Genomic DNA, 23,119 nt, shown 5'->3' on the forward strand with positions numbered 1-23,119 from the left:
TATAGTTGCTTTTAAACGCCAACACTGCAGCTTAGTTAGTGACATGGTCTCTGGTATGTTACCCAATCTTTCTAAGTCCCAGTTTTCTCATCTTAAACTTAAGATAATTGCATCACTTTAGAGACTTAAGTGAAATAATGGAATACGAAACACCCAGTGGTCTGTTTTGCACATTGTTTGCACTTGATCTTAGTTCCTTTCTCAATTTAGTCTGATGAAAGGTGAAAGTTTTAGTTTCAAGGTTGAAGTTAGAACAGAATATTTTCCCCCTAATCATAGACTGAACGATTGGTTTGTATCTTGTCATGACAGCCATGAAGTTGACTCATGCAGATTTCGTCTTCATTTTTTCAAAAGAGGAACCACAGTTTTGGCAACAGCATCTTAGGTACTTACATTGGCAACTACGGGTCTACAGAATAGCCAACTCTGTGGATCTCTGTCTCTGATAATGAATGACCAAGCAAGCAATGTAGACCGATTGGAAAGTGGTGGATTTCACTCTGCTTCTCAAGTAGGTGTTTTCTCAGTGCAGAGGTTACCCAGTAGGGCCTTTGCTCTGGCTTCCAAGACCATAATATTTAACGTTCAGAACTCAGGTAACCACGCATGTTATATATTCTCTACCTTTCACAGAACTCACTACACTCTTATAATCCGTGTCTCAATTATAGTAATTTAGTTGGGTTTTAGAATCAGACTGCCTGCATCAAATTGTAGCTTCAATAAGTGATTTCAAGTACCCTAAGCTATTTATATTTCAGTTTCCTCATTGGTAGACTAGGTATAATAGCATAGTATTATTTTGATGATTAAATGAGATAATGTGTTGAAATCTGTTAGAGCATTCTCTGCCTCTGGTAAATGCGCAGTAAGCATAAGCTACCCATTTCCTTGGTATTCCGTGACTGTTCTAACAGCATCAGTGTTCATCCCTTTTCCTTTTAAAAACTCATTTCATTCAGGAAACTAAGCTCTTCAAGCAAAGGTTTGGGTTTAGAAGCACAGCATGTTGCTAACAGCCCCAGTCCAAATGACTATTTCAGAACCAGGAGCTGATAGCTCAGAGGATAAACTTGAAAGTCCCTAAACTAGGGTGAAAGTGGAGTGAACACTCTCTTCTCCTTTGCTGGTGGGTGGACAGAAAAAAAGAAAGAAAATAAAAAATAAGAAGACAATTTAATTGTTTGATGCCTTACTCTTTTATTATTCATATTTTATAAGAAGAACTTTAATAATTTAATATCATTTCCCTTTATCTTGGGAAAAACTTGAGTATGCATAGTACCTTGTGAAGAAGAGAAATATTTTTAAGCATGTTTAAGCATGTTTAGAAATGAAAGTTATGCTTGGTTATTGGATTTGTTTTAGGAAGTGCATGTTTATTTGGAATAAAAAGCAATACTTGTACACAGTCCTTGAGAGGACACTGTAGGGGAAAAAAAAGATGTCATTTTGAAAAAAAGGAAATAAATTTTTTAAAAAAAGATGTGATTTCTTGACAAGAATTAATGTTTGATCTTTGGGGAAGGAAATAATGAAACCTAACCTCACTTAAGTTCCTGATGATCAAAACACTAGTGTTTTTTTTCCTGAAAAATTGAAGAAGCTGTTCCTTGAATTTTCCACAAAAGAAAATGTCTGAAAATTAACGACAACGCAAAAGCAGGAAAGCGCAAACCTTTCAAGTAAACAGGAGCATCTGGAAGAAACAGAGCTGAGCAACATGCAGGAAAGCAGTTCTGGATTTTTTTCGGTCCTGAAATGAATCAGCATTGGAACATAAAATGGTACAAGAGAGGCATGCAGAATTTTGGATTTTTTTCTCGACAAATATTCAGGAAGAATCATAAAGAATAATTCATCTTTACTCTTTCCTGCAGCACCCCTGTGAGCCAAGCTAAACTGAATAAGAAGCATGTGGTTCATATCTCATTGCTCTTCTCTCTTTAGGGTTTAGTTTTCTATTCCCTACTCATTTTTTTATTCCATCTAGTGCCCTTTATATGAATGATCAGTTTGATGATTGTTCTATATTAACTTCCTTGTACAATGTCAGCTAAGGGAATCAAGATGTCTGTCTGTCCATCCATCCATCCATTCATCCATCCAGCCATCCACCTAGCCATTGTATCTATCATCTCAAATGATGTCTGTAATTTAAATACCTTATGTAATTGTTAATAATTATTTTACTATAAACAAAGATACTATTACCCAGTTCTTGATAACTTCTTAGCCATTGTTTATTTCTTCATCAACCTACACTAAAATTACATAAGATTATTGAATAAAGAAAATGCCTTCATATTTGAAAGATGCATAATCATCTCTGTGGATCAGCATTTCCTAATAGATTTTAATAAGTGAATAGAAGAAAGTAAGAGTGCATAGACAAATAATTTCTGGAAATGCTCAGTAACATGAAGAAAAATTGAATTCTTAACTGTAAAATTTTACTGAGCTCTTGGACTACTTTTGTGCATGAAATATTCCACAAGCCTGTATGACCAAAAGATCTTTCTACACAAAGCCTCTTGGAGGACTGGTTTTAAACGGAAGAAAATGGTTGTCAAATGTGGAAACCTATCTCTTCATGCTATCATATTTTAAAGCATGCAGCATCATAGTACTGCTGTGTGTGTAGACATTACTGAGTTTTGGACACAGTATCCTCATTTGCAAAATTAGGTGCTTGAGGAGATGAATTCAAAGAGTTCTATGTCCCTTGTGTCAGAGATATGTTTTGATTATGTGATTTTATGTTACACATCACCGTGATAAATTCATGCTGCAGTGCTAAGGACGAATACTTTATTTCTCACTGGCAAACTCCATTTGACAAGAAAACTCATGTAGTAGCAATTTTTAATTCAGGTAAAACGTGAACTTTTGACTCTCCTGCAAGACGAGCACAGCCGTCCTTTCTGTCAAGATGCGTCCTTCTCTGAGACTCTGCGCCACGATGCTGGGAGCCGGGCAGGCCGCGCTGCTGTCAGGAACGCCACACATGGTCTTCCCAGTCCACATGCAACTTACTGAGTCTGGAGCAGAGCTGGAGAGGTTTTTCTTACTTTACAGTTAATACTGGGTGTGTTATTGTGCCCTAACACCCCCAACTAAGAGATTTATGCAGCCATGAGCCGAAAGTTATGGTAGAAAGAGCATTGACTGGGTCAAAGTGTCGTTAAAGGTAACTAACAACTTTGAGTCTAATATTTCATCCCTGTAAACTGAGAGGAAAATCTCTCTCTTTTCCATCTGACAGTAGGATGACTACACAGCGTATCTTCCAAATCAGGACAGTTTTTAAAATGAAACGGGACACTGAATAATTCTACCTAGTTAGCAAGTATAATCAGGTCTGTTCTAGACAAACTGGGGTGTGTGGTTACCTTTCCTAACAAGCGGGATCAAATAAAATGACCTGTGCCAGGGGGCCAGTGGTTGTATGGATTCAGGGTATTGTGAACCCTTTTACTGCAGATGTGCTTTTGATGAAGAGATGTGGAAATAGGCTACTTCCAATGTATAAAAGGAGAAATGAGGCTGTGGCAGTAACCCATCACCCAGATTCATACCAGGAGGAGGCTGGGAGACTAGAAATTTGCAGGACTGCTGATTAATAGATTAACGAGAGCTTTAGTGGCCGGCTAATTACTAGAGAGAACTCCCTGCTTAGCGGAGGGAATACATATGTTATTCTAAATATAAGGAAGTGTGTCTTTGGCTTTTGTACCATAGTTGAGCAAATTATGTATTCAGAACTTTTCAGATCCTTTTCTCAGATTAAGCTATATTTTAAAATTTATCGATAGGTACCCATGTCTAGAACTATTGAGGATGTTTGTTTTTCTGTCTTTCATTGTTTTAACAGAAAATATTTTGTCCAATGTTAGCTTCTGTTGGCCTGTGAAAACATGTCTACAACAGAAATAGCTGTATTGAAACATTCAAGAATCACACTGCGGGCTTTCTAATTAAACCCCAGGCAGCCTTTATTGAACCATGAGGAAGGAGGGAGATCTGGTCTGAATTCCTGTGCAAGTGGAAATGTTAAATGTTTGATCTCCTGCATTATATCCATAACATTCCAAAAATAAGATCTGTAAAGTCAATCTCACGTAAATCTCTCTGAGCCATTTGACGGCATTTAAATGGCGCTCTGGACACATGCATTTTTTGGTCCTCACTTTCGCTTAAACTTGTCATCCAAACAGGGACTGTTTATTGCATGGGGGTGAGACTAATACGGGATCACGGGTCAGTGCTGAGATCATGAAACCCGTTTCATTATTATTTACGCTAGCAATCTAACCAGAATAATTCTTTGACAAATCTTATTAGTCTAGATATGAGCCTCCGCCCCTGCAGGAAGCTATCTGTGATTCATTCATGTAGCTACTCAGTTCCATTTCCTATTATTAATGTGTTTATCATTTAACTGTATTCAAGGGCTTAGCATTTTATCTGATTTATAAACACATTTAATACAGTTTGCTGATGCAAGTTGCAATGTGTTTAATGAAATGACAACTTTGCTATCAACGTGTAAATTTCATAGATAACTGAGACTGTATCTTCTATCTAGGTCATATGCCAAACAATTTATAACAATTTTTAATGTTTTATTTAGATGCCTTTGGAATGTGGAATGAAGGGTTTGAAATGAGACTGAGGCTGCTTACATGGCATACTTATTTCAAGGTGTGGTTTTACAATTCTAATAGATTTCCATGCACATAGAACCGCCTTTGAAGCCTATTTTTAATGTAAATCTGGATATACTATGGGCCATTTTTTTCCCCTCTGAAATAAAAACCATGAACAGGATATAATTTATCTGGTTCAAATTTTTTTCCCTACAGCCTCTAAGTTACAATGAATTTCTAACTCCTACACTTTGAACTTTTCTTGCTTTTATAGAAAATGTGCTTTCCTAGCACCTATTCTAGATGCAAGGAAGACAATTTTAAACAATAGAAAATGCTTCCCTTTACGCTGTCTTTAAATCAGTGCAAAAAGGTAAATGACCAGCAGATGAGACAGTCTCTTCAGACTATGTGAAGGATCTAGAAAAGAATGACACAGAGAGGGAAATGCCGTGGACAGGGAGGGAAGACCGTGGAACTTTACATACCGTGGATGGAGTAGGCTGTCACAGAAATGAAGATAATTAAGGTGGTAATGAAAACATACACAAAAGTTTAGTGGCCTTGTAGCACCTAGGAAAACAAGAGCGGGGGAAGATATAGCTCAAGTGGTAGAACATACGCTTAGCACGCACAAGGTCCTGGGTTCAATCCCCAGTGCCTCCATTAAAAAAAAAAAAAACCACTAGAAAATTAAATGTTAAAGCATTTTGGTGAAGATATCACCCATATTCTCTTTCTAAACTTAGTAAAGTCACTGTCCCTTTAGACAGCCTAAGAGATGCCTACCTAGACTGCCTTTGATTGTTGAAAATATTGCAGGAGACAAATCGGCTTTATATTCTGATTTCATGTGTCTCAGAAAAATATTTTCTCTTCATTTGTTTTCTCAAAAGTTGGGTCATTTAATAAAATTTTCCCAGGTTTCCTCCTATTTATATTTCTCACTGTACATCACCGAATTGGATTTCTTTTTTTTTTTTAATTGAAATATAGTTGACTTAACAATATATTATTTTCAGGTGTACACATAGTGATTCAGAACTTTTAGAGATTATGTACCATACAAATTTATTATAATATTATGAACTATATTCCTTGTGCTGACATCGCTTCCTGTGTCTTATTTATTTTATAATTTGTAGCTTATAACTCTTAATCCCCTTTACCTATTTCGACCAAACCCTTCCACCCCTGTCAGCAACTAGTTCATTCTCTCTATGTGTGAGTCTGTTTCTGTTCTGTTCTATTTGTTCATTTTGTGTGTGTGGCTTAGTTTCCACATACAGGTGAAAACATCCAGTATTTGTCTTTGTCTGACTTATGTCACTAATACCCTCCAGTTCCACCCATATTGTTGCAAATGTCAATGTTTCATTCATTCTTATGGTAGAGGAATATTCCATCGTACATGTACCACATCTTCTTTGTCCGTTCGTCTGGTGATGGATACTTAGGTCGCTTGCAACTTTGGCTATTGTAAATCATGCTTCAGTGAACACTGGGGTCCATATATCCCTTTTGAATTAGCATTTTCATTTTCTTTAGATAAATATCCAGGAGCTGAATTGCTGGGTTGCATGAGAGTTCTATTTTTAATGTTTTGAGGAAGCTCCATGCTGTTTGACGTAATGGCTCTCCCAATTTACATTCCCACCAGCAGTGCATAAGGCTCCTTTTCACCACATCCTCACAAGCAATGGCTGTTTGTTGTCTTTTTGATGATAGCCATTCTAGCAAGTGCAAAGTGATGTCTTATTGTGGTTTTGATTTTTTTTTTTTTTGTACAGAGTCATCTTGTATAAGCTTAGACATCCTACACTCCTTTTCTCAGTTCAGGTACTCATTGGAAAATGTCATTTCTAAGGTGTCAGACCAGCTCAGGGAAACAAACTCTGAACTAGTAACACCATGTGACACATAGCTTGGTGTTATCAGCCCTTGGTCCCATCAAAAGCATGCATTAGGGAAGATGCTAGCATTCTTTATATTATATGTATGCATGCTTCTGAGGCTGTTTTCCTAGCCCTTATTAGAACATGTAGCAACATATAATCATGTTATCTTGAACAGTAGGTATAGAAAATTTAAGAAATAAATACCAGTGCAAGTGTAGAAGTTAATGTGCATGCTAAGTGATTGCATTCCTAGACTTTGTGCCTAGAAAAGAGGATGAATTATGAAAGCAAAGGATGGAGGTATTATAGAGAAAAAATACTTTAAAATAGATTTGGCAAAGCTTCTGGTACAGAAGATGAACTGAATTTATTTTATATCCTATTTCTAAACTGCAATACAAACTTCCTCTTTGAGCTGACTCAGTCACGACTGATTAAATCTGAACTAGAGATTAAATAATCAGTATTAAATAGGTTATGAAAAGGTTGCTAAGGAAATGGAGCTACTATTCAGTTGAGCATCTATAATATGCCCAATGTTTTTTATATTACTTTATGACATCTGGGGGGAAGCAATTATAATCATCTTCACTCTTTAGACAAGAACAACTTCTCAGTTCAGAGTTATTAAGTTGACAGCGGTGAGACTGATTTGAACCCATAAGATTCTGACTCAACACAATACGTTAGCATTTCCATAATAAATTGAAAGTAAAATAAATATTACCCAATTTCTCTTCAACATACTATAGTGACATAAAAGACATTAAAGGAAAAGGAAAACTCCCATATTTCCATATCAGAGGGCAGAGGGAAGTGGGTGGCCTTACTTCAGACCACAGGACAGGGCAGGAGAGAATAAAAGAGGGTCCTCACACAGCCCCTTGCCTCCTTCTGCGGCTTGTTACCTCAGTGAAGATTTCTGATTTCTTTGGGGAGATTACAGGAAAGTTAGAAAGAGCTGGAAATAAAGTCTAAGTGAGGAGGTGGAGAAGCGTTTAGCATGTAGAAATATAGTTATATTTATTACTCAACACTTTTTAATGATCTTTTAATTTCAAAAGTAGAAGTAATAAATGTTCACTTTACATCATGAAACAATGCAAATATTTTAGAGAAAAATGTAAGCTAGCTCCTCTCAGCCCTGTTTCATATTAATAGCTTCATGATATCTCCCCAGACTCTTATGTACACACATAGAGGGGGGGTTATTGGTTTTTTTTTATATAATAGCTTTGACTCATAATTTTCTTATTTAAAATGTATCATGATAATCTTTCCAAATTAATATATATTTCTAAGTAGTTTTTGTTTTAATAACTGTGTTAACAACCTCAATACTATCACAACCATGATGTATATAGCTGTTCCCCTATTAAAGGCATTCTGATTATTTCCAGCTATTTTGCTGTTACAATTAATGCTGTAATATTCTTTAAGTACTGGTGCTTTTGTTTTAATAGGCTAGATTTTCAAAAGTTGCTGGTGGAAGGTTACATAGATTTTTAGCTTTAATGTACAGTCAGATTGCTTTTTGTATCATTTAGGCTCCCAGCATGAAACATTGACAGACTTAAGTCATCAGATTTGAGAAGAGTTTAATAGAAGGACCAATTATAAAGGATTGGGCAGGATTTAAAGAGAATACAAAGGATGGTTCAATTCCCTAGTGTTCATAACACTGAGGAATTACCACTTTCAGATCAGAAAGCCCTTGAGGCAGACAGAATGTGTGCAGGGGCCGCCTTAGAGGGGTTTCAGCCATCCTTGAGGGCTGCGGTCGGCCAGCGGACAGCCTGACAGTAGGGAGTTGATGAGATACATACTCTGACCTCAATCTTCCTTCTTTTTCTCATCTTCTGCTGGAGCCTCCTCATTGGCTGAATACAACCAAGAAAGTCAAGGGATGGGGATTCTGTTAATGTAATTTTTCTACAGGTAAGTTTCCCAAAATCTCAAAGGAGGATGGGAAAAGGTGGAGAATGGAGCAAGAGGAAGGGATGGAAAATAGCCTTGCCAGCACTTATCTCGGTGCCCTTAGTGCTGGTCCTCCCTCTGTCCCAGTGAAAAACCTGTGCTCCCCCTACAGAGATCGCAAAAATCCCCTCAATTACCATGTCAAGGTGGGGTGAAATCAGTTAACGAAGGGAAGCTAGCCAGCATCTCATCCAAATATGTCAGAGAAATCCATTCCTCCTCAGCCTCTGCTCTTGTATATTTTTTAAATATGCTAAATCTGATGGAAAAACTGAAAATCTCATTTTTAAAAATTTTACAATTACTTTTACTGTGTTGAGTTGATATTTTCATATTTTCAAATGTTTATTTGGCTGTTTAGATTTCCTTATGAATTGCCTGTTCATAGTCTTTGCCAACTTTTTTTTTACTATATTGCTTTAAAAAGTTCTTTGAATATTAAATGTTCACTCATTTCATTCATTTATTTATTCATTCAATAAATATGCATCAAATACCCACTATGTAACAGGTTTTGTCCTAGGCAGTGGGATCCAGAGAACAAAATAGGCAAAAATGCCTGCCTTCATGAAAAAAACCCACATTCTAGAGATTAGAGATGTGAATGAAAAATATTGCAAGCCATGTCAGTAAACAAGGATGCTGCGGCTATCAAGTCATCAGCTGCTGCCGCCAGCCCCCTGACAGTGAGGCGAGGGAACTCCAGATGCAGACAAGCAGGCAGTCTGGCCTCTGCAGCCACCCTCAATGGCGCCCCCCACCCCCGAGGAAATTCAGGATGGGAAAGAGCAGGATACTGGCCCTAGATAGCAAGGTGCATCTCAAAGGAATGATTTCAATGCGCCCAGACCTTTGTACCTTCCCATATATAGAAAAGCACTGAATTCCTTAACTTGAGGTATCTGGTTTTCTTTAATTAGCAATAATCTTTTGATGTTCTGACTACCTGGTCTTTGCTGCAAAAACTCATATATCCCGGCTTCTACCTTGCCACTTTGGAGCAGTCCCCAGGGCGATCAGAGAGGCAGTCATCCTGGGCCTAAGTACTCAGAAATATCTGCCAAATAAAACATCAGTCTCAATTTTTAGGTTGTGCATTTTTTTTCAGTCTACAGAGATAATTAACGTATTAGTAGAACACATGGTGTATTGGATGGTAGAACCTAAAGCAGGAGGGAGGAGGCAAAAGGAAGTATATTTTTTGGAATTGCTATTTTAAATGGAGCAGTCAGAAAATGCTCAGAGAAGGTGATAGCTAAGCAAAGATCCAAGGATCTAAGCTAGGAAATAAGTGATGCCTGTACCTTGTGAAGAGCATTCCAAACAGAGGGAAGAACAAGCACACGTTCCCTTCGGTGAGCATCTCTGACTGGTGGTTGAGCTGCCGGAAAGCCTGTGTGGCTGGAAAGCAGAGCGTGAGAAAAGTGGTCCATGAGTTCAGTGAGTCCTCGGTGGTAGAAGCTTATAGATCATGTAGGACCTAGGGGGACATCCTAAGAATTTTAATTTTCATTCTGAGAGAAATGGAATGTTGTTAGAAAGATCCGAGGAGTGGCAAGATCTAACTCATTTTAGAATCTCTAACTCATTCTTTAGAATCACCCTGGCTGCCAAATTGACAGTGTTAAGTTTGGCCAGATGGGGGGAGGTTTGTTAAAGGCAGAACACAAAAGATAACTTTGGAGACTACTTCAATAATCCGGAAAAGAGATGAAGGTGACTTGAACCTAGATGGCAGTGGAGGATAAGAAAACTGTTGAATTTGGGGTGTAATTTGAAGGTATAGCGGATAAGTGTTAAGATTTCTGATGCTGCATTCAAACTTGTTTGTTTGAGGACCAGAGGTCTTGTTAATGGCAGGATGAGCTTGAGATGCTGACCGCACGTCCCGGTGAAGCCATGGTTGGATGCAGAAAGTCTGGGGTTCCTTGGAGCGATACCAGCAGGAGATACCTTCTCTTTGCACATGAAATGTGTTGCAATTACACTTTCCCCATTCTTGTGCTTTTGCCATTCTCTTTGCTGCTGTCGTTATTTGTGTCTCTGTTCCTTGTTCACTTTGAGTTTCCTGTTTGCTTGGCAAAATCTCCAACCATACTAGTTTACAAATGTAGTTATTTAATTTGTATGATTAGAAAGAAGCCATATCATATTTCTGTATTTTATAAACTTTTAAATTTTTTTACAATTTTAATTCACCTGTGACATTCTAAATTATAGAGTAAAGGGGATATTCTAACTTTGTTGCCAGATGAAAGCCAATAATAAACAATAATTAATATGTATTTTTCAAAATTGCAAAATAAATATCCTCCAGTTTTTTAAAGGTGAATAACGTGGAGGAACATCAAAAAGGAAAAAAGTCAGAGTAAGTTCCTAAGGCCTTATATATTTTTATATTCCGTAAAAATTACCCTAACAAAGAAAATGTCGATTTTTCATCAATATGTACACAAGTAATTGGGAAGCTTTTGGATAATATTCTTTACTAGTGCTTTCTTTTTTCTTTACAAAACATCAAGAGCCCACTTTTTTTCAATTTTAATAATGATAAATACCTGCCAAGCTCCTCCATACATGCCTTTTTGTATCTGAATACAGATCACCTTTACAAAGCCCTGTGTTTTACTATTTTTTAGTAAATGTGCTGCCAAAGTGAGCACAAAGCCCCAGTTACCAGTTATAACAAAAAGGTTATTTTATATCATGGATATTTTTAATGATTTTGTCTGCAAAATGATTTTGACTTACATCATGTTTGTATCTAAAGGTTTAAAAAATATTCATCTAATAGCCATTAATGAATTACTTATATCCAAGCAGACTTAAGACTTGTTTTTTTTTAATTAATTTTTTTTTACATTTAAATGGATTGAATTAAAAAAATTACTTGAGGGGGAAAAAAACACTAACATAATTTAGCATCCTCAACAAACTGAAAAGTTCTTTTATATCCTCAGAAACCTAATACAAAAGCTAAAAGACCAGTAACAGTTATAGCAAGGGATCATATTTTTATAGTTGTTTTCATTTATTTTAAAATTATGACATTTGTCTTGATTTTATTTGCTTCAGTACTTTCTTCAGTTTGAAGATGTCATGTCAGCACCCATGAGACTTGGCCATGAGCTAACTTTTGGAGAGTAATATAAAAACAGTGTGATGATAATCCTGAAGGAAACCTGAATTTAGAAGAAAAATGACAAAACTCCAAGAGATTATGGGAAGGGTGGGAAATGAAACAAAAGAGTATGTGCATTTCTGAGGTTTGGTGATGATTTTGAAAGAGGAAAATATTAATCATATGGTACTTGTTCAATATTTAAGCCATTTTCTTTTTTAAGCCATAATCTGTGGAAGTTCTATTTCCACATCCCAGTTACAGAATGGATTTGGAAGGCTCACAACAGAACTAAATGCATTTACAATCAAAATATTTTACAGCTTAATGGAAACTCACAAAAATATACCTTCTTTTATGACACAAGCCCAACGAGATTTCTAAGAAGCTTGACCACAGATTTGACTTTAGTTTTGTTTGAAATGGTCTTCAGATACTAATGAGTAAAACAGCAAGTGGACAAAAATAAAATGCCAGAAGGAATTAAAAGTTAATCAGATATTTTGCATGATCTGGTTTTTTCCTCATGGACCAGCCGTGAAGGGACAAGACGCTCAGGGCCTGAGTGAATGGGAACGACCTGGCCCGACTTCCCTCCCCTTTATCTTCTCCAGCGAGATGCAGGTAAGGCCACTGAGCATATGGAGACAGCTTGTTTGGAAAAACATTTGAGATAAATTTTACTTTGAAAATTCAAACACGATCATAAAGTCAGCTCACTTTGTTTCTGGCTGTATATCACTTCTGCCAAGAGCTGCTCTGTGTGCTATCAAATAAATGAACTCTTCTCACTTGGGGCAGAGCTCTGAAGCCAGATTAGACTGAGCCCAAGTGCTTTTGAATGATAATTAAAGAGTAAACAAGACAAGCATACTTTGTCTTTTCAACTTGAACAGTTTAAAATACAATATTCAAACAGGGATAATATCATAAATGTATCTAAGAGATTCTCAGACTCCACCAACACATTCAGACAGTGAGGAGAAGACAGTAAGGCGTCACCCTCTGCCTCTGATATGTTTAACCAGGTGAGCCAGAGAGTGTTTATCCAGCTGCTTGGGTGCCCCAGTTCTGGTCTGATCTGAATGACTAACTTCCAAGGTATTTTAAAGAGGTGACTGATATATTCTTACCTCACAAGCATGACTAATCAACAGCGCAAGAACATCAGAAAACTCATCATGACTAATTCCTTTACTTTTTAACCAAGTTTATGATGATATCAAAGAAACATATTGAGTCAGAAGTATAGATTTCAACCCAAAAGAGTGAAGTGTAACTGCAGGATGATCCTATCTGGACACTACTAGTCACAGGTGACAAGGTAAATTTTAATTAAGTTTTTATAATTAAAAATTCTGCTCCTCAGTCATACAAGCTACAATTCAAGCTTTCAGTAGCTGTTTATGGCTAGCAGCCACCGTATTGAATAGTTCAGACATGGACTATGTCCATCCAATTGTGAAATCCCCCCTGGGCAGTATTGCTAGAATCTGGTTCAGGGCAACTGGATCGCGTGGTAGTCTGGCCCTACAGAGCACTTCAAAGTCATGTTCTGGTACCAGGAATGGAGTCTCTATTCTCTCTCATCCTCCAAAAGACTACTTTCATACCATTTCCTAACTAAGAAATTAGTGCAGTGCATACTTACAGATAGTTGATTTTTTTATTCCATTAATTTAACTACGTGCTTTGTGTTATATTTTCATCAAGTATGAATTGTAGGATTTAGCTTTTCTCTACATATAGTCATTTTAAGCTCTAGAAATTTTAAAGAAGGGTGGTCTTGCCAGATATTGCCAATTACTGATTGTTTGGTTGTAGGAAATTTATCAATGCATCCTTCTACATCTGATCGGCTATATGTCAGTCTGTAATAGGTTACAGAGAAATTGATTAATTTAGAGACATCACTGCTCATAGCTGGCTGCGTTCACAAGCGTGGACATAGTTTTTCTCATTCTAAAAATTGTATCCAATGCCAAGTTTGGTTTTCTCAAGAAATACAAAAAACATATTTTCTTCCACTAGTTGAACATATGGCAATAAAATGTTTTAATATTCTGGTTAAAGTCTAAAAGGTAAAATATATGTTTGATATCAAACATGAATCAACATCATGCAAGCAATATTTAGAGCTTACTCCTACCATAAAAAAATACATTATTGAATCTCAAGTTTAGGGAAATAAAGCTGTGCAATTAGTTATTATAATATAATACTTGAATTTAAAATACTTTGGACTATTCATTTCTTTTCATTTTTTAAAATTCTTTCAATCTTTTTAAAATAAATTATGTTTTAAACATTATGTAAGCATCAACAACAATATCTAGTCAAAAAAACCTGACAGGCTGGAGTGAGTCGATTTTTCAAATTAAGATAGTATTTTATCTATTCAGAATATATATCACCATATATATGTGTGTGAGAAACTGTAAAAGCATTATATATGCATGAGAAAACTTAGAAATTCCACAAATGAACAATTTAAAAATCACCTTTTATCAACTACTGTTACTTTTCTTGATATATGACATTATAGACACCTATCACACATTTATACACATGTGTAAATATATATATTCTTATATAGAAAATAGTCATATAAACCAATTTTAACGTGTAACGTGTAATGAGACCAGACTTTGTATATTTCATTTGATATTACTTGGTCTACTTGTAATCATTAATTTTCATGTAATATGTAAAAATTTTGACGCTTTTTTGTATCTTCTATAATAGCACATCTTTGCTATGATTTATCTTCTAATTAATACAGATACATGTTCTTTCATTTAATAACACGGAAGGAGGAAAAACAACCAAGGACATTATCTCCTGACTTTATTAAAATGTGCCAGTTTGAGAACAGCTACAGATGTGTATTCTGGAGAAATGAGAATTTCAAAGATTTTTACAAGACACCCTGGTGAAGGTCAAACTAAGTGAACTTTATTTTCAGTCGCTGAGCTCTGAGGCAGTTGGCAAAGCTGATCTCATTTTGTAGTTGGGAGACAAAGTCAAAGTAACTGAATACGATACTCTGAGGGCCAGTTCATTTTAGCTATTTAACACTGAGCTTGAACTCTGCGGATCTCAACTGAACAAACACACTTTGGCAAAAGAGCAAACTTTCTTTTACAAAACAGAAAAAAACAAATCCCCTCATTTAGGCGAGTAGATACTGAGGACACATCTGAAATCTTTATTGCATGTTGGTAATTGCCTCCTCCCCCAAATTCAAACACTCTTGTTCTGAAACATATAAATGACTTTTTTGAGTCACTGCTAAACTTTTGCCAATATTTTGTTGTTCATTAATTCCCTAGATTCTATAACTCCCCACCCTGCTTTGCAGGACAGACAGACAGACAGACAGACACACACACACACACACACACACCCATTGTCTAGGCTAACCAAAGCCAATTTCTATTTTCTGTAACCAACTAAATTAGTATCCTGACCTCATAAAATACTTTTCACCTGCATGAAACTATCAATGGATTAGACAGACTGACTTATTCTTGGAAGCAAAAAGCAATCTTCAAATTGAATGAAATATTTCCTTCAAAAACTATTTGCTCAATATTAAATAGGAATTTATGTCTGTTATAAACACCAGCATTGATATCATGGATTTGTTCTTCCTTTTTTTGGTGTAGCGATGTCCTTCAAGCCACTTACTGGACACAATGTAAAATCAGAGTAATTGTATGTCCCATGTACTTTTTTTGGCATTTTAGGGACTACTTCTAATCTAACTCTGAATACGCTGAACCGATTCAAGAAGAGCTCTCTTGGTGAGCTCTGTGGGATAGAGAGCAAAGAGAAAACTGGAGTTATTGTTCTTTACCTCAGGTAAGTGTTCTTGTAGCATCAGCTGAAAACTATCTTAAGAATAGTTGAATGTATTCATTACTAAGGCCTCCCTGCTTAGTGAATCTGTCTAATTACTGTGACACTTTGACTCTGAAAATGGAAGGAAAAAACTTACTCTGTCCGTGTAGCCAATGTAATGTAATTAGGGTGATGTGGAGTCATTTAATTATGAACGTGGAAACACGACAGGGCCCCTGCAGAACCACATTCCACCCTAGGTAAATCCATCCCTGTAAGGTCTTAAAAGCCCTCAGCAATTCCATGCCCCTGCCAAAGCAAACGTTTCAGGACATAATATCCTCTCTTGATAGGTAACTAATTTTTATATACTCTATGAGAATATGAAAGAAAATAAATGTCAGTTGTTTTATTTATACACCAAAAAAAAAAGCAAGATTAAATGCTACTCAAGACAAATTCAATCATAAAAACTTTTTTTTTGGATACAACACTAGTGATTTTAATGAAAAATCATATTTTTATAGGTGTATAATCTCAGGAAAGCAAAGGAACAGTTATATACTAAATAACAGTGTTACTTAGCAGAAATGACCTTTTCAAGAGTGGAAATGTCTGGTTACCTTGATATAAAATTTGAAAATGAGAGAGATTTTATTTTTGTCATTTTCATATGTGGAAGAAGTATTTACTTAAAAGTGATAATATTTGAAGAGGAAATAGAAAAAATACTCACTTCTCATGACAGAATGTAAACATTTACTCCATCTGGCTAGTTAGTACATGAGTGACTGTCAGTCCTGTGCTTTTGTTTGCTTGAAGTTTCATAATAACATTAAAATATTTTTATAATATAATATAATAACACACTGTGACAAATACGTATAACTTTCACACATTATTGTTATATTTTGTATTATTATTATTATTACTCTTTGGTTTATATTAGCAAAATAAACATAAGTGCACATTTTAGAAAATGTAATTTAGTAATGCAATTTCTAAATTGGGGTCACAAGCAAAGTTTTTAAAAACTAGTAATACAAATGCAGAGAACTTATGTTTTTTTTTTAAATTGGGGTACAATTGACACACAACACTACAACATATTAGCTCTAGGTATCTAATATAATAATTCAATATTCATATATATTGAAAAACAGTCACCACTATAAATAAGTCTAGTTAACATCCGTCACCATTGACAGGACAAAATTTTTTTCTCTTGTGATGAGAAATTTTAAGACACTGTGTATAATTTGCAGTTTTCCTATTAAATGATACATTGAGGAAAATGAAAGAAAAGAGTGGTAAACAAAGTGTCAGGCACACCCACTTTAAGAAATGAGTCTGAGCATTTATTTAGAAAACTGTAGTTTATTGTAGATCCTTTAGTCAGTAATGTGATTTCTCTTCCATCAGCTATATAAAGCCATCATTTACTAATTAATCCACATAGAGATTAATTAGATAAGGCAGGAGGTTATTCATTCCCCCATTTTGCAGATGAGGGAGCAAAGATAAAAGAGAGGTTAAGATACATGCCACAGGCCCCGGTTAACGACGGCACATTTCACTTCCGAGGGCCGCTCTCTGAGGACCTCAAAGCGCTAGACTGAATCATTAATCCTCTTAACTTTACTGTGCGGTTGCTAGGGGATAGGGACAATTATCCTTGCTTTACCTTTAAGGAGAATGACCCGCTCTAACATCGATGGTTTGCCCAGGGTATTTGGCAGAGTTTATAATTAGTCTCAACTTTTTAATTCATGAAATATATCCTTTGTCTTGTGTCAGCATTATATGCATTTGCTAACTGAAGTCTTAGGGCTTAGAAGCAAATAGAAGTGTTTTTGATATTTCGTCCTGATCCTTGACCATGACATAACAGTTTCTTCCAGTATTTTCAAAGGATGAGTTAACTTTTAAAATCAGATTGCCTCAAGCCAGTGATACCTATAGGAGAAGTGTAACCCAATGGCTTAGTTTCTTCCAGCTGCTATAACAGAAAACCATAATCTGGGTGGTTTATAAAGAAGAGAATTTGATTCCTCACAGTTCTGGAGGTTGGGAAGTTCAAGATCTAGGTCAAGCTACTTGTTCAAGACTGTCTTCTTGCTGTGTCCTCATATGGTGGAAGGTGAAGGAGCTGTCTGGAGCCTCTTTTATAAGGTCACTAACTTCATTCATGACCTAATCACCTCCCCAAACTGCCACCTCCTAGCACCATCACATTGGGGATTAGATTTTAACGTATGACTTTGGGGCAGATACAAACGTTCAGTCTCTAACACCAGAGGAAATGAGTATTGATTTAAATATATGATGAATGCTATGAGCAGCCTGTGTGAAGCATTGGAGTACAACACGGATCTTGATTAGACATCTTAACTCTACTAGTGACTGCCCATGATGAAAGAGGATTATCTCTTAATCAAAATACCTTTAAAAATATACAAAATGGCTATGAATAGCCACATGAATTTCTCTTCCTTGGTCATTAATTCTAATTTTTATTTCTGTGTTTGTGGGCATGGTTGAGAGTATTTAATCACTAAGGATGGAGAATAAATACATGCTTTTAGAAAAGGCAATTAATTTATACTTACAGAACATTAAAGAGAAAAACTTCTCATAAATTAACTAAAGTATCAAAATAATCACAAAATCACACATTTTTAGAGCTGGAATAAACCAAGATTTATTGTTCATCCTTCCCCTTTTTATTAGAATGTTGAATATCTGAAAAATGACTTGCTCAAGATTGTACAGTCAGAGCTCGATACATGTCAAGAATGTTGGCGTCAGACTTTCTCATTCAGAACTTTTTTAGGTCAAATTAAAGCCTAATATGACATCCAGACAAACTGAACGACGACTTGTCTAATGAAGTAAATACACTGAGGACTTATTCTGAGGCAAGTTTTAAACGCCCAACATTAGTGGTAGAAGACATCGTTCCCACTCTCCACAGATGAAGTTAACATGGTCAGAACAAACTCTGTAAAAGCCCATTCATTTGCCTTCTCTTCCCAGCGGCCTTACTTTCTGCCCGTGGTAGGACTGCTGAGCGAAGTCGCGCAGACAACGCTCGGAAGCCAGTTTCGCCCTTTCCCTTCACGCCGGCAGCCCAAGTCACTCGGGGGATGAGTCGTGTCGGTTTCATCTCCAAAATCTCTCTTAAAATGCACATTAGTCTCCTGGCCATTCCTAAGGTCATTTGCTTTGGGAAGGACGTTAGTACCTATTACCTTGACTACTGCAGACGAATTTCAGCTAGACTTTTCCAGTACCCTCCCTACATGCTCCAATTTTTATATTGCCTCTAAATTAATCTTCTGAGCACAATAAAGTCAACCCTCATCAATGTGTTTCATAGAGACCTATTACCAACTGAATAAGTATCTTCTATTTCTCAAACATGTGAAGTAGGTCCCTGCTTCAGGACCTCTGTATTTTCTGTTCCCGTCCCGGGATTTTTTTTTCTCATCTTCTTACAGATGGCTCCTTCTCATTTTTAAAATCTCTCTAAAAGTTACTGTACTGACAAGTCCATCCCCTCCCTGATTCCATCTTTCCCATAGCACTCAGTGTCTTAAGATAATTTTGCTTATTTTCATACTTGCTTATTGTTTGCCCTAATAAGCACGCAAACTCCACAAGTGTAAACATCTACTTGATTATTGCTGGATTCATAAAGCCTTGAACAGCATTTGGCTCTAAAAAATCTTTTAAATAAATACCAGAAGTAGTAGCTTTATATTCAAGAACTTCATTCTCTGACAGTCATCTTTTCAGAGATATCAACCATTTCTTCTTTATATGTACCTAAAAGCTTTCTGTTCCAACTAACTACAATTGCAGCCTGTGTCAAGCCTCATCTCAGGTTATTTCATAATCCAGAGGCTTGCAAGCATCACTGACTTGTAGATTGCTCACTTTATTGAGGTCGTTTGTTAAAACAGGAATTCCTTTACCTCTCTCCATGCTCCTCATAACTGAGTCACACTAAGATTCTGATTCAAAAGTATATGAAGCTCTATAAGAAACTTCCAAGTGACAAGTATGTACTGTCTGGTTTGAGAATCAGTTCCTCACCTACTGCTTCTCTATCAGCACAAAATTATCCATCCCTTAATTGCAGATTCAAGTGTTATATCTTGCTGAAATATTACACAATCTTATCTCTAGATAAATACGATTTCTCCCTATCTGCAGCTGTGTAACCCTCCAAGTTTCTCTTTTATGATTCAAATAAAATTATTTTACTGTGATGGTTAAATATGTAATATGTGTATAGTGCTTAGAACAGCTCTTGGCGAGTAGTAACCTTCTGTCAACCATTACCTGCTGTGGTTGTTATGACTGCTGTATTTTTTGTTCTGCTTCTTTCTTCCTCCCAGGAAAACCACCTGCTGCCCGCATATGCTCCTAGGCATGTGTACGAGATAGCTACCCTTAAAGGAAAGAGCTTCTCTGTTCGTTGGTTCATTTTGTTTAAATCAGCATTTCCTGCAGGTCATAGTATATTTTTCACTAAAAAAAAAATTACTAAATACCTGATATAGAAATGAAAGATAGAAAAATGAAAGGATGGAAATAAAAATTTTAAAAAGGAGGACAAAAATGGAAAGAAGGTTGAAAAAAGGGCTTGTACTATTTTTTGAGTAACAATGACTGCTTTCTTACTATGCTGGTTATGGAATAGACCTCATTTTTATGTACATTTAAAATGTATTCTCCATGATTTCATTCCTGCTGAGAAAACAGATGGGAAACATTTAAGGCTGACCTTAAACCAAACGTGAATGGCGTGTTTCTTGTGTGTCAAGCACTAAGCATATTGATGAATGTATGAATAAGACCAAACAAACTCAATGTCTTTCAGTTCACAGACCTGAAAATAGGAGGGAGATTAAAAGGCAGAAAAGTAAACCAAGAATGATGTTTATGGGTGCAAAAGGGGGTGAGCATCTCACAGACAGAAGGCCAGGGTGTCAGAGGCTCACGTGAACGGCTTATTTAGGAAATGACCGACAGCTGGCGGCAGTTAAAGGTCGCTGGAGGGGGCGGGTGAGCGGCGCTGCGGGGCCCAGGGCGCGAGCCGAGCGAGCCTGCGCCGGCTCTGCGGGCGGCGCTCAGCGAACTGGGCTCCACGTCGCAGCTTCCGGGTGGCGCTGAAAGGTGCTGAAGTCGGGCAGCTGCATTCTGACACTGCGTTTTACACTTTAATCATGAATTACGGGAGAAAACCAGCTAGGAGGCTATCGTGTTGTATGAGGTGGGGAGAACAAGACATACAGCAGAGACAATAATCTGAAAGTTCATTCAGAACTGGACTTCAGTGGATGTAGAGAGGGGGTATATAAATATATATATTTAGTATTTAGAAATTCTTATCGTATGTTGGAGATAATTGGCTAGAAATTTTGTTGACCTCAAGCCATTTAGCACCTTGGGAAGTATTTTATTTACATATATTCCAATTTTCATATATATATATATATATATATATATATATATATATATATCCCAATTTTATGCAGTGAGAAAACTTCTGACTAATATATGGTGAACACAATTCAATTGATACTGCATTTTGACAAAGATTTTCTTCCCCATTCACAAGAGATAATCGTAGATGAAAATATGCAAAGAAGAGAGGAATTGTGGCAAGTGTACTAAACACAGTGTTTAGGGCTGGGTGCACACATTCACTTTTCAGACCGCTAGGGCACCATTTAGTGTGATGCAGTAAGTTAGAAAAACTCAGCTTAATACCAAGGAATGTCATAGATACTGGAAATTACGAATCTCCAAAGGACCATAAAACCCTCAGCTAGAAGGAATGTTAAAATGTAATATAGTCTATTCTCAACTTCTACTGAGATTGACTGAACATAAAACTTCTCTAAGAGATGAGTATAATCCACACGTGTTCTAAACCTAAGAGGCTCTGAACTCCGGAAGGCTCCTTCCAGATTGAGTGGGAAAAGATTCAGTGACAAGCCACCCTGACCCCTCGTTGGGAGATCTTCAGCAATCGAGTTGACTCTCGGTTAATGTGCCTGACGCATTCTTACTCTGTGGTTGTCAAATGAGATCAGATCTCTCAAATTTTCTGTCTCACCTTCCTTCTTCCATGTCTTTTTTTTCTCCCCAATACTATGATTATTTAACTTTACTTTAGCAAAAACAGAATATTCTTTTGCTTTGCTCACCTATCCATAAAAACATCTTTAAAAGGAAGAAAACAGAGAAAGAAAATTGACCACCATGCTATGGTCCAGCCTGGAGCTAAAGCCCCAGCATTTTCTGTGCAGTGCTTGTAAGAAACCACTCTTTGCTAGCATGATCGGAATCATTACAGGCAAGGAGGAAGCAGTGCAGGATAACAGAGAGAGAGAAGACTCCTTTTGGATAACAAATCTTGTCACTTCTCTGAAACTCACCACTCGTAATCCCCAATAAAATGCATTTAAATATTCATTACTTTGTAGGGTGGTACCAAGTGTCCAAAAAAACACTCATGTAAAAGAGCTCTGGGAACTGAGAAGTAACACGGCACACACGCTGACTCTGCTCAAGGAGGAGGCCCTCCTTATGGAATGACCGCCGCTTACCTGGTCTGCCCACAGGGACACGGCGTCTCCTTGCCTGCAGTTTTCACCTGGATTCACAGGTATTTGTTAACGGTGCACACATAATTATTGTGCATATTATTTATAAGTCTAGCAGGAACAAATGGTTCGTGGAAAATAGCTGAATCCATACTGTAAATAGTAGCAAATACACTGTAAAAAAGCAAACAGTAAATCTAATGTGAAAACATGCCATAGATTAAAATCCCTGTTTAAGAATCTATCAGTTCACTCTGATTAAGTTCCATGACCAACAAAATCAAGCTCTGACCCAAGAAATCAGAACGGTGGCTACCTCTGGAAGATACGGACCAGAAGATCATAAAGCTTCTGATGTAAAGAAAATATTTTATACCTTAAGCTGGACGCATAGGGTCCAAGCTGGTATATACAAAGGTAAACATTCACTGAGCAGCGCCTCTAAGAAGTGTGTCTTCTACTGCATATAAATAATATCTCAAGAACATCTTGTCCTGGTTCTCTTCTTACCTCCTACCCCTTGACAACACATCGCTGTCTCCTGGACACCTTTGTCTGTGCCTCATGCTAGCTGGCCTCCTGCTGGTCACTGTCATGTAGAAGAACTGACTGTTTCTTTGAAAAATATCCTGACTTTTGTCAGTGTTCTGTCTTAGTATAGAGCCCTTACATTCAAGTCTATGTCAAATAATACTATTTCCGTGTTGTTGTTAACAAGAATGTGACTTGTTGCTACTTGCGGAAGTCAATTCTGCTCCAGCAGACTTTTCGAAAGGGGTTGCTGAACCTGCTTCTTGTCACTTTGGACTTGCAAATTGTCTCTAGCTCTGCTTTGAGTTGTGGAAGTAAGACGAGTTATATAAACAATATCGGCTGTCTGAGGGTAGAGACAAACTGAAGAACTGACTTCTAGTTGAAGGTCCTCCCCAGCGCGCTAGACGCGAAGCTATGTTACTGTTCTGTTGTCATTTTACCAGGTTCTGTGCCTGACTGGAAACAACCTGGGCT

Source organism: Vicugna pacos, chromosome 15 (genome assembly GCF_048564905.1).
Source record: "Vicugna pacos chromosome 15, VicPac4, whole genome shotgun sequence".
Lineage (NCBI taxonomy): Eukaryota > Metazoa > Chordata > Mammalia > Artiodactyla > Camelidae > Vicugna > Vicugna pacos.